We start from the raw sequence: 14,194 nt of genomic DNA on the forward strand, positions 1-14,194 counted from the left end.
TCTGAAAATAGTCGTAGGGATTGAAGAGGACATCTATCCATCATCTCCAGACCCTGGTGTGCATGAAATACAAGAGAAAAAGAAACAGTCTCCACAGAGAGGACTAGGCAGAATCACTTTCCTCCAGAGGCACATGGGTTTCAGTTAAAGAAAAAAGAGGAAGCAAAAGAAGATGAGGAAATGGGGAATTTTGCTGACGACCTGCTATGAGTTCCAGGGGCACAATAGAAAGATTTGGGGGAGGGGTATAGAAGATTAAGTCAGATTGAGAGATGGACAGAGCAGTCTAGAGAGTCCCCATGATGGGATGTCAAGAAGGATTAAAAGCATGTAGGATGACCATGTGGTCTTTAAGAAGGAAGTGAGTAACCAGTTCTGACTGTAACCTCCTTTTTGAGACTAGTCTTGGAGGCAGTTTTCAGTGAGGAGGTGGGAGATGTTGGAAGGCAATATAGTGTTGATGAAAAGCATAAACTTTGTTAGTCTTATGTAAAACCCCAAAGCAATTCCTATTAAGCTCCCAGTGAATGTAACCTTTCCAGGGATTGTTTGTATTTTTAAGAGAGACAGTTTTCCTTAAGTAGATGGGGAGGAAGGTATTTTGAGCCTCTGCTTCTCATTTCTTCTGACCTGTATTTATAAATGCTGTTTCATTAAAAAAAGTTTTTTTTTGAGTCCCTCTAGCTCTGCTTGAAGCTCTAGCATAGACAAGTACTGAGTAAAGTCTTCCCTTAAGAAACTGAGATAACTTAACCCTTTGCCTCTATATCTATTCCTTAAGGAAGATTCCCTTGCTTCCTTCCCTTTCCTTCCTTTCAAGGTACTTGGATCAAGTACCTTTGTTACACTCTTTAAAACAACAAACAGAAAGAAGGAACATGTATTTCTTGTATGATTCACAGCTCAGCTTGTAAGTATACTTTAATTAATATAATTATTTAATGAATAATGGTCTCCCTGCAGTAGATGGTAAACTGCCATAAGAGGAGAGATGGGGTGTGGCTTTACTCACTCATCAACATGTTCTATTTCATGGCATGTTGGCTATTATGTTCAATAAATATTTTATGAATGAAGGAATCAATAAATATATGGATATGTGTCTACATATTTACATACATGCATAGAAAGAAGAAGTCATGACCCAAGTGATATGGGAGTTCACAGAGGTGAATCATCACTTCTAGCTGGTGCAGGGGTTGGGGGCACAGAAGAGACGGCAGGAGGATTAATGAAGGACAGGTGGTAAATGTGCTCAACTTTTCAGCCCAAAACATAGCGATTGAGGTGGGGATGAGGATTGTTTAGCAGGAGCTGAACGTGCACATGGAATGAAGCATGTCTAGAGTATAGAAAGTAATCCAGTTTGATCAGAGGATGGGTGAAATTATGTAATGGAAGGCATGTATGTATATTCATTTGCAAAGGTCAGCCAGGTTGAATTGTAAAGGGCTTGGGTTGTTGCATTGATTTCATAATATCTCCAACAAAAAAAGTTAGTGCAATTCAACACATTACCCTCCAGGATAAAGAGCGTTTGAAGCAGATTTCTACAGTCTAAAAGTCTAAATAGTTTTTAAGGGAACTCATTAAAGACAGCTCAAAACTAATTCCTTTTGGAGGAGATTTTGCAATTTAAGCAGCACAACGAGTGAGTGTCTTTTTCCAATAGTGCAGGCCATTGAACAGTCTGATTTTGCACAGGTCTATTATTCAGTGATCCAGTCAATCTGATATGCATGTGCATTTATTTCCTATGTCCCTGGACCTTATCGGTAAAGGCTCAGCTTGACAGTAGAAATGAATAAGGTGTTGTGAGGTTGAAATGGGAAAGAAAGAGCTTAGGTGCAAAGGTCCTATAGTATTGCCTTTTCTTGCTCTTTCTTTTTTCCTTTACTCTCTCTCTCTCTCTCCCCACTGCTTTTTATATGTTTGTTTTATTTTGCACATATACACTTACTTAACTGGAACTATAAGATTTAGTATCATAATTCCAAACATACGATATTTCAAGTGAGTCTCTGTTTCAATTACTAAAATCAGACTTCCTGGGCAAGAAGAAAGCCCCCACTTTACTCCCAGCAAATGGTTGGGACATAATGAACATCTGGAATGTATACTCGGCGTCTTTAGATGATTACTGATAGACCCCACCCCATTGCATTCTTTCAGGGCTATAAAAACGTGCTAACATAGTTACATCACACATTTCAGCTGGTTTGCATAAGGCATGATTTTACCCCATGACATTTATTTAAGAAAGTAAATAATAGTCTCATTCAAAGAGATGCTGTAGTTCAGGGCACCTATGTGAATGCAGCCTGGTATTTCCTGCCTGTTTCCAAACAAGTTGGTTAAAACTTGTTTGACAATGAACAGTATTAACATATTTTCCAGGCAACATAATTTAGTAGTTCCAAGAGAATGAAGTTTTCTCCAATCTGGGGTGACCTGGCTTCCATGCGAGTAGTTGGACTGTCCCCACTAAAGAGTTGCATCTTGCAGTCATGCATTTCACTAATGGTTCACAAAGAAAAATCCCTTCACAAAGAAATTCTCTCTTGTATTATAGGATAAAAACAACACTGGGTTTAGCATGCTTGGGACATGAGTGCCACTGAACTTTTTCAAAAGGGCTCAATGGAGATCCTGTGGAACTGGTATTTATAAACAGCAAAAATGCAAATTTGCCACCACTGGTGTTGAATGGTAACAACTGCTATTGTCCAGTTATTCCTGATTTCACTTAGCATAGATTATCAGTTCTTCCCTCCCACTGGAAAGATTCCCTTCAATTCCCAGCAGCTTTGGGTTTTACGTTTTGTGTGTTTTGTGTTTGGGTCCTAAGAGTTGTTTGAATTTGGATCACAGGAGTTCCTTGCCCCACTGAGCCTGTCCTTGGGGGCACCACTTGCTGAATAGTCACTGGTTTGGAAACATTTGCTTTATCTGCAAAATCCACAAAAGTGAGGGGATTGGAAAAGGCCAGATGTTGGGAAAACATCTTGGGAAAAATAGCGGTCCTCTTGGGAAAAATAGATCCCCTCACTGAGAAGCCCTAACTTCTCTCCAAACTTTGCAAATGCTACAATTGCCTCTGGATGTCTTCTGCTTTCCAAAGCAGTGGAGTGAATTTAACAACTTTGGCACCTTGCAGAGAAGCTCACCAGTCCAGAATGTGGGATTGCTACCTTGATGGGAACCCAAGCTGGTAAAGAGCCTGCCAGTGGGTTGGCAGTGCTCTAACCCCTGCAAGATCCAAATCTGAAGTCACCATTTTCCTTGTGAAGAGTCAGGGATGTGAAGCCAGAGTAGTTGATTAAAGGGAACTAGTTCAGCTAGTATTCATTAGCCAGGAAAAGAGGGAAAAGAAAAGAGGGGAAAAACCCACAAAGAACTGGGAGCAAAAAGCCAAAATGCTAGTCAGTAAGCATACAACCTGGTCAAACCATACTGTCTTGAATTTCAAGAAAGTCAGCATGACTTCAGAAACTGTCTCTAATCTACCATGAGCCCATTTGAGAACTGCCAAACAGGGAAAGTAATAGCTTTCTGAAAACTCCCAAACTGCACTGATTCTGGGGCAGGTGGAAAGGAATTTGCTATGTTATTTATCCTAGGACAACATGTAGATGCTTCTTTAACCTTAGGAAGTACAGACTGAGTTTACTCAAGACTCTAGGACTGTAAATAGAGCATTCCAGGCTACTAAGTGGGAATGTTAAGGCTTTTACGTCTCATCAGAACAAAGCCTATCCAAATCAGAGTGTGACACACTAGATAAAAGTTTGGCATTATGATTTGCTTTACTTCAGTTTCCCACATCTAAGGCTCCAGTAAGACATACCCCAGAAAACCTATCCTTTGCTCTTTGCTCTTACTACAACTGGAAGAGTATAAGTGGCTTCCTGACAGGATGAGACTTTGCCTGAGATTCTGGCTTGGGCTCTTCCAACTCTTGCTTATGGAGACTAATTGTCTATTTATGCTTCTCTGGCTGCTTGTTTTGTTTTGTTATAGGTAACATAGTATAGTGAAAAGTCTGCATGAATTTGTAATGTTGGGCTGGCAGAGCACATAGTGTTGTGTATTAGAACAGCCTGATTTTGAATCTGGAATCTGTAATTTAGTAGCCATATGACATCAGCCAAATCATTTAACTTCTAGCCCAATTTTCTCTTCATTCATCCAACAAACATTTTTGGGTATCTAGTATGTTCCAAGAACTGCCCCCAGCCACTTTGAACTAAAAATGGAAATAGAGTGATAGTTAAATGAGATTATTAAAATTAATATGAAATAAAGTATTAAACATAATACAAACTCAGTAATGGTAGCATATATTAATATCATTCTTAATATATAAATATTTATTCAGCACCTGTTAAAAACCAAGCACCAAGCTGGGAGTTGGGGCATACTGGTGTACAATAACAGGTTAGTTATGAAGAAGCCATTCTGAACATTAGCAAGAGATGAGGCTGCTGAGGAAGAGAGTGTTTTGAATGGCAGGAGGAGGACTTAGATGTGATCAAAGGACTCTGAGGAGTCATTGCATGTTGCTGAATGTGGTATGTGTGGAAGACAATTTCAGCAACAAGACAATGGCTAGATTGCCATGAAGGAAGACTAGTTAGAAGCTCATGCAATAATCAGAATTTCATCAATCCATTATGGAACAATGCCAGGCAACTGGAAAGGAAGAAGATGGACCTGAGACGCACTATAAAAGAAAGTGGAAGAATGAGGGTGAGGTTTGATGAGCAAGTGAATACAGGTGTCAAATAAGCAAGCCAAGACCAAGGTAATACTTACAGAGGCTCAAAAGCTTTCAAGAGTAAAGCGCAAAACTGAGTAACTAAATACACACCCAACTCTCTGGGCAGGGCATCTCTGAAAGAAAGGCAGAAGCCCCAGTCAGGGACTTATAGATAAAACTCCCACCTTCCTGAGACAGAGCACCTGGGGGAAGGGGTAGCTGTGGGCACAGCTTCAGCAGACTTAAACATTTCTGCCTACCAGCTCTGAAGAGAACAGTAGATCTCCCAGCACAGCATTTGAGCCCTGCTAAGGGACAGACTGCCTCCTCAAGTGGGTCCCTGACTTCCATGCCTCCTGACAGGGAGACACCTCCCAGCAGGGGTCGACAGACACCTCATACAGGAGAGCTCTGGCTGGCATCTGGCAGGTGCCCCTCTGGAACAAAGCTTCCAGAGAAAGGTAGACAGCAATCTTCGCTATTCTGCAACCTCTGCTGGTGATACCCAGGCAAACAGGATCTGGAGTGAACCCCCTGCAAACTCCAGCAGACCTGCAGAAGAGGGGTCTGACTGTTAGAAGGAAAACTAACAAATAGAAAGCAATAGCATCAACATCAACAAAAAACTCCATCCATAGGTCACCAACATCAAAGACCAAAGGTAGATAAATCCACAAAGATGAGGAAAAACCAGTGCAAAAAGGCTGAAAATTCCAAAAACCAGAATGCCTCTTCTCCTCCAAAGGATCACAACCTCTCACCAACAAGGGAACAAAACTGGACATAGAATGAGTTTGACGAATTGGCAGAGTAGGCTTCAGAAGGTGGGTAATAACAAACACCTCCAAGCTAAAGGAGCATGTTCTAACCCAATACAAGGAAGCTAAGAACCTTGATAAAAGGTTAGAGGAATTGATAACTACAATAACCACTTAAGAGAGTAACATAAATGACCTGATGGAGCTGAAAGAAACAGCTTGAGAACGTTGTGAAGCATACACAAGTATCAATAGCCAAATCGATCAAGCGGAAGAAAGGATATCAGACATTGAAGACCAACTTTATGAAATAAAGCGTGAAGGCAAGATTAGAGAAAAAAGAATAAAAAGGAATGAACAAAACCTCCAAGAAATATGGGACTATGTGAAAAGACCAAACCTCCGTTTGAATGGTGTACTTGAAAGTGATGGGGAGAATGGAAGCAAGTTGGAAAACACCCTTCAGGATATTATCCAGGAGAACTTCCCCAACCTAGCAAGACAGGCAAACATTCAAATTTAGGAAATACAGAGAACACCACAAAGATACTTCTTGAGAAGAGCAACCCCAAGACACATAATCGTCAGATTCACCAAGGTTGAAATGAAGGAAAAAATGTTAAGGGCAGACAGAGAGAAAGGTTGGGTTACCCACAAAGGGGAGCCCATCAGACTAAGAGCAGATCTGTCTACAGAAAACCTACAAGCCAGAAGAGAGTGAGGGCCAATATTCAACATTCTTTAAAAAAAAAAGAAATTTCAACCCAGAATTTCATATTCAGCCAAACTAAGCTTCATAAGTGAAGGAGAAATAAAATCCTTTATAGACAAGCAAATGCTGAGGGATTTTGTCACCACCAGGCCTGCCTTACAAGAACTCCTGAAGGAAGCACAACATGTGTAAAGGAAAAACTGGTACTTTAAAGATCATCAACACTATGAAGAAACTGCATCAGCTAATGGGCAAAATAAGCACCTAGTATCATAATGACAGGTTCAAATTCACACATAACAATATTAACCTTAAATGTAAATGGGCTAAATGCCCCAATTAAAAGGCACAGACTGGCAAATTGGATAAAGAGTCAAGACCCATTAGTGTGCTGTATTCAGGAGACCGATCTTACATGCAAACACACACAGGTTCAAAATAAAGGGATGGAGGAAGATTTACCAAGCAAATGGAAATAAAAAAAGAGAAGAGGTTGCAATCCTAGTCTCTGATAAGACAGACTTGAAAACAACAAAGTTCAAAGAAGACAAAGGATATTACATAATGGTAAAGGGATCAATGCAACAAGAAGAACTAACTATCCTAAATACACATGCACCCAATACAGGAGCACTCAGATTCATAAAGCGAGTTCTTAGAGACCTAAAAAGAGACTTAGACTCCCACACAATAATAGTGGGAGACTTTAATTCCCCACTGTCAATATCAGACAGATCAATGAGACAGAAAATTAACAAGGATATTCAGGACTTGAACTCAGCTCTGGACCAAGTGGACCTAATAGACATCTACAGAACTCTCCACCCCAAATCAACAGAATATACATTCTTCTCAGCACCGCATCACACTTATTCTAAAATTGACCACATAATTGGAAGTAAAACACTCCTCAGCAAATGCAAAAGAATGGAAATTGTAACAAACAGTCTCTCAGATCACAGTGCAATCAAATTAGAACCCAGGATCAAGAAACTCACTCAAAACTTCAAAACTACATAAAAACTGAACAACCTGTTCCTGAATGAATACTGGGTAAATAATGAAATGAAGGCAGAAATAAATAAGTTCCCTGAAACCAATGAGAGCAAAGACACAACGTACCAGAATCTCTGGGACACAACTAAAGCAGGGTTTCGAGGGAAATGTATAACACTAAATGTCCACAGGAAAGAGTGGGAAAGATCAAAAATTAATACCCTAACACCACAATTAAAAGAACTAGAGAAGCAAGAGCAAACAAATTCAAAAGCTAGCAGAAGACACGAAATAACTAAGATCAGAGCAGAACTGGAAGACATAGAGACATGAAAAACCCATCAAAAAATCAATGAATCCAGGAGCTGGTTCTTTGAAAAGATTAACAAAATAGATAGACTGTTAGCCAGACTAATAAGGAAGAAAAGAGAGAAGCATCAAATAGACACAATAAAAAATAGTAAAGGGGATATCACCACTGATCCCACAGAAATACAAACTACCTTCAGAGAATACTATAAAAATCTCTATGCAAACAAACTAGAAAATCTAGAAGAAATGGATAAATTGCTGGACACATACACCCTCCCAAAACTAAACCAAGAAGAAGTCAAATCCTTGAATAAACCAGTAACTAGTACTGAAATTGAGGCAGTAATTAATAGCCTACCAGCCAAAAAAAAATCCCAGGACCAGACAGATTCACAGCCAAATTCTTCCAGAGGTACAAAGAGGAGCTGGTACCATTCCTTCTGAAAGTATTCCAAACAAGAGAAAAAGAGGGAATCCTTCCTAATTCATTTTGTGAAGCCAGCATCATCCTGATACCAAAACCTGGCAGAGACACAACAAAAAAAGAAAATTTCAGACCAATATCCCTGATGAACATCGATGCAAAATTCCTCAATAAAATAATAGCAAACTGAATCCAGCAACACATCAAAAAGCTTATCCATGATGATCAAGTCGGCTTCATCCCTGGGATGCAAGGCTGGTTCAGCATATGCAAACCAATAAATGTAATCCATCATATAAACAGAACCAAAGACAAAAACCACATGATTATCTCAATAGATGCAGAAAAGGCCTTCCATAAAATTCAACAGTGCTTCATGCTAAAAACTCTCCATAAACTAGGTATTGATGGAATGTGTCTCAAAATAATAAGTGCTAATTATGACAAACCCACAGCCAATATCATACATAATGGGCAAAAGCTGGAAGCATTCCCTCTGAAAACCAGCACAAGGCAAAGATGCCCTCTCTCACCACTCCTATCCAACATAGTATTGGACATTCTGGCCAGGGCAATCAGGCAAGAGAAAGAAGCAAAGGTTATTCAAATGGGAAAAGAGGAAGTCAAATTGTCTCTGTTTGTAGATGACATGATTGCATATTTAGAAAAACCCATCATCTCAGCCCAAAATCTCCTTAAACTGATAAGCAACTTCAGCAAAGTCTCAGGATACAAAATACTTGTATCTCAGGATACAAGTATTCCTATACACCAATAACAGACAGAGAGCCAAATCATGAGTGAACTCCCATTCACGATTGCTACAAAGAGAATAAAATACCTAGGAATCCAACTTACAAGGGATGTGAAGGACCTCTTCAAGGAGAACTACAAACCACTGCTCAAGGAAATCAGAGAGGACACAAACAAATGGAAAAACATTCCATGCTCATGGATAGGAAGAATCAATATCATGAAAATGGCCATACTGCCCAAAGTAATTATAGATTCAATGCTATTCCCATCAAGGTACCATTGACTTTCTTCACAGAATTAGAAAAAAAAAACACCAAAAAAACGCTATCTTAAATTTCATATGGAACCAAAAAAAAAAAAAAAAGCCTGTATAGCCAAGACAATCCTAAGCAGAAGGAACAAAGCTGGAGGCATCATGCTACCTGACTTCAAACTATGCTAAAAGGCTACAGTAACCAAACAGCATGGTACTGGTACCAAAACAGATAAATAGTCCAATGGAACAGAATAGAGACCTCAGAAATAGTGCCACACATCCACAACCATCTGATCTTTGACAAACCTGACAAAAACAAGCAATGGGGAAAGGATTCCCTATTTAATAAATGATGTTGGGAAAACTTAAATGGAAGACTTAAAACCATAAAGATCCTAGAAGAAAACCTAGGCAATACCATTCAGGACATAGACATGGGCAAACACTCCATGACTAAAACACCAAAAGCAATTGCAACAAAAGCCAAGATTGACAAATAGGATCTAATTAAACTAAAGAGCTTCTGCACAGCAAAAGAAACTATCATCAGAATGAACAGGCAAACTACAGAATGGGAGAAGATTTTTGCAGTGTATCCATCTGACAAAGGGTAATATCCAGAATCTACAAGGAACTTAAACAAATTTACAAGAAAAAAACAAATAATCCCATCAAAAAGTGGGCACAAGATATGAGTAGACACTTTTCAAAAGAAGACATTTATGTGGCCAAAAAATGTATGAAAAAAAGCTCTTCATCACTGGTCATTAGAGAAATGCAGATCAAAACCACCGCCAGTTAGAATGGCAATCATTAAAAAGTCAGGAAACAACAGATGCTGAAGAGGGTTTGGAAAAATAGAAATGCTTTTACATTGTTGATGGGAGAGTAAATTAGTTCAACCATTGTGGATAGCAGTGTGACAATTCTTCAAGGATCTAGAACCAAAAATACCATTTGACCCAGTAATCCCATTATTGGGTACATACCCAAAGGAATATAAATCATTCTACTATAAAGACACCTGCACACGTATGTTTATTGCAGCACTATTCACAATAGCAAAGATTTGGAACCAACCTAAATGCCCATCAATGATAGACTGGATAAAGAAAATGTGGCACATATATACCATAGAATACTATGCAACCATAAAAAAGAATAAGTTCATGTTCTTTGCAGGGACATCATTCTCAGCAAACTAACACAGGAACAGAAAACCAGACATCGCATGTTCTCACTCATATGTGGGAGTTGAACAACGAGAACATGCGGGCACAGGGATGGCAACATCACACACCAGAGCCTGTCTGGGGGTGGGGGGCTAGGGAAGGGATAGCATTAGGAGAAATACTTAATGTAGATGACAGGTTGATGGATGTAGCAAACCACCATGGCACATGTATACCTATGTAACAAACCTGCATGTTCCACACATGTATTCCAGAACTTAAGGTATAATAAAAAAAATACACATCCACATAAACACACATGTATATGCTACATTTTCAGTCAACACTAAGAACAGATGGTACAAATAGCACCTATCAATCATGTTTCCAATAATTGTTTTGGGAGACTTTTCCTGACTGTAAAATGCCGGCTTAATGTAAAAAAAAAATGCAGGAAAGTATTAGAGGTGCTAAAAATCACTTGCCTCATGCTACACAAAGGTTCATAGCCCCACATAGGGTCAGGCACAGAGTCAGTCTCTAGAGGCATAAACATGTAAAAGCTCTCTCCCAATGTTGCTAAAGGGCAGGAAATCATCCCAACTCAAATATCACTTTAGGCCTGAAACTTCTCTCCATTGGTCTAAACAGCTAACTTTCTTATCAGGGAATGAGTGTACTTTTATTATCTAGAGAAACTAAGCACAGGTGCCTATTTTTGTATTTGTTTTCATGTGTTTGAGTGGTGTGCATGTGTGTTCTAGAATAAGACAAAAAAAAAACACTTTATTGTCTTGTTGCCAGTGAGCGTCATCTTCATAAAATATTAATGACACAGCCAAGGCAAGTGGCCACAACTTCTTTTTGGCAATGATCAAGAAACAGTAAGTGCAGGAGTCACAGGTGTAAGAAAAATGAATGAGAAGAAAACTTAGAATTGGAAAATATAATTTATTAACTTGGGTTCTCTTTTTTGCCACTTGGAAAATATTATTATTACTATTCAGTTTTAGTGAGGGAGGACCAGTGAGTGCACCTTTTGAGAGGCACTGATATGATGATTAATTTTATGTGTCCACTTAACTAGGCCACAGTACCCAAATACTTTGTCAAGCATCACTGTAGATGTCTCTGTGACTTTTTAAGGTGAGATTAACATTTAAGTCAGTAGACTTTGAGTAAAGGAGATTACCTCCATAATGCGAGTGGTCTCATCTAATCAGTTGAAGGCCTTAGTAAAAAGAGACTGACCTCTCCCTCAGAAGAAGAAATTCTGCCAGCAGACTGCCTTTGCTCCCCTCCCTGGTTCTCCAGTCTGCTGGTCTACCCTGCAGACTTTGACTTTCCAAGCTGCCACAATCATGTGAGCCAATTCCCTAAAATAAACCTCTCTATATATACTTGTATACATCCTGTTGATTTTGTTTCTCTGGAGAACCGTGACTAATACAACTGGGTTTAACATTTTATCTGGAGCTCCAAAAGAAGCTGAGGCCTTCACCAAGGTATTGTGAAAAGGAGCAAAGGGTGCCCTAGGAATATCTGAGTGTCTGCAAGGTGTTTAACCCGTGTTACAGGGTTTGTGCTGGGCAAAGGACGAGATACTTTTTTTTTTTTTTAAAGACAGAGTTTTGCTCTTGTTGCCCAGGCTGGAATGCAATGGCACGATCTTGGCCTACCACAACCTCTGCCTCCTGGGTTCAAGAGATTCTCCTGCCTCAGCCTGCTGAGTAGCTGGGATTACAGGCACCAGCCACCATGCCCCACTAATTATTTTAGCAGAGTCGGGGTTTCTCCATATTGGTCAGGCTGGTCTCAAACTCCTGACCTCAGGTGATCCGCCTGCCTCGGCCTCCCAAAGTGCTGGGATTACAGGCTTGAGCCACTGTGCCCAGCCAGGACAAAATACTATTTTGAAGGATATGTGCTTCCCAGATAGAGCATTACGAAGGGCTCTTCTGGATGCAGCGTCCCCTCTGCAATTGAATGTCCTAACTTCTGTTTATGCAGGGGACCCCAACAGGAAGCACCCTGAGAAGTTCCACAGTTAGCCATCTAGAGGTAAAAGATTGAGACTGGGGCTGCATGCCCTGCTATCATGGAGCATAATAAAACTTCCTTAATCAGCCCACATGAAGTGTGTGATGCTCTGATGAACCTGCATTCCTAGAGAGTTCACTGCTCCCCAGAAACAAGATCTTGCCTCAACTCTTACAGTGGAAAATCTTTATCAAGTGTAATCACTTCATTTTTCTATTAAAATCTACCTCCCAAATATAAACACTGCAATTAAGCTTTACAAATGGAATATCTGGAAAGGTGAATAGATGATCAATATGTACCTCAGTTCTTACCCAGGCCTGCCTCTCCTGGGCCTAGGCTTTGATGTAACCCACGTCTGCTATTTACCTTGAGGCACTCTGCCATTCCCAGGGCTAATCACAGACTTAGTTACACACAAATCTTTGTGTACAAGGGAACATGAGAAAATTAAGACTGTTTTCCAGTCTTCCAACTGTGTGAAGGAGGCTACTGATGGGGAGTGGGAGGTAAAAGGGTTCCACAGGGCAGGACTCTGAGCTCATAGCCACAGTCTCATCTCCCACATCCCCCCATCGCTGTGAACTTTCTCATCCCTACATAACTTTACTCATGCTGTTCCCTCTGCCTGGAATAGCCTTTATCATTGTTTTTCCATCTTGGAGGTGAATTCATGCTTCAAGGCCTAACTCAGATGCTTTTCTGGCTGACAACCCCTCTTCAACATTTCCAGTCTCTGTGAAAGACTGAAGTGAAAAATGAGTGAGCTTAATGGAGATCAAAATTATCTAGAAATGTAATTAATGCATGTATATGTTGGCATCTTTTTATGTAGAGGGTCTTTGTTCCCTGCCTTTATGTTGTGACTATGTGTTTGTTTTTCTAACACAATGGCATGTTATTGTAGTGATTTCCAAACACCAGGCTTTCAAACACCACCTACAATTGTGTGTCATAACCATCAGCCACCTGTCAAATTATTTACTTACTTTAAATATATATGTTTTTCTTAACTTGATGTTCTTAAGACTTATATACATATGTTTTAAAACTAAACTTTAAAATATCTATTTTAAATATAGCATCATTTGCTTTAAACAGAAGGTTTGCTTAAAAGCAAATTCCATGAAAACAAAACAGTATTAAATTCTGGATAGAAACTTCTGCCGGAAAGACTTTGGACTGGAGAGTCACTTTTTGGTTGTTAAAAAGAGAGGTTTTTGTAACACAAAGGATAAATGTTTGAGGGGGTGGATACCCAATTCTCCATGATGTGTTTATTTCACATTTCATGCCGGTATCAAAATATCTCATGTGTCCCATAAATATATATACCTACTACATACCCACAAAAATTAAAACTTAAGTTTAAAAAATAATAAAATAAAGAGAGACTAATGAGTGCTAGGGAAGCACTGAAGACAAACTAGTGCCAAACTGAGACTTTCTTCTTTGGAAATTCAGGATCAGAAAGAGAATTGTAAATGGAACCACCTCTATACTTAAGTGATTCGTTAACGCCACGTCTTTGACCAGGAGTGTTATAACCCACATTTTGAAAACTAATATGATAGAAATACTGCAGAACAGACAAGGAGACTGGGTTTGAATTCTATTTTGTGAGCACCTAAATCTGTCTTGCTTGACAAGTCATTTTTCTATCCTCCAACAGCCCCTCTTCCTGGTCTTATTTTTCTTATAAAATGAGGAGGTTGGTTATTTTACCCTCAAGGGGTTTATGCAATTTTTACATTTTACCTTTATCATCATTTGTTTTCTAGACCTTCATTCATTCAACAAAATGTTTCGAGCTCATGCACCCGGAATTAGGAGCTGGGAATATGGCCATGAGGAATCCATCCATGCCCTGATGAAGTTTATGATCTTTCTTTCCCCCATTATCAATCTTCCCCTTTTTAAACTACAGTGAATTGAATATCTATCTTACTTATTTCAAAAGACTTAATAAAACTAAAGATAATTTCAGCTTAAAATGTATTTAAATCCAG

This window comes from Mandrillus leucophaeus, unplaced genomic scaffold (assembly GCF_000951045.1).
Source record: "Mandrillus leucophaeus isolate KB7577 unplaced genomic scaffold, Mleu.le_1.0 Scaffold852, whole genome shotgun sequence".
In the NCBI taxonomy this organism is placed as follows: Eukaryota; Metazoa; Chordata; class Mammalia; order Primates; family Cercopithecidae; genus Mandrillus; species Mandrillus leucophaeus.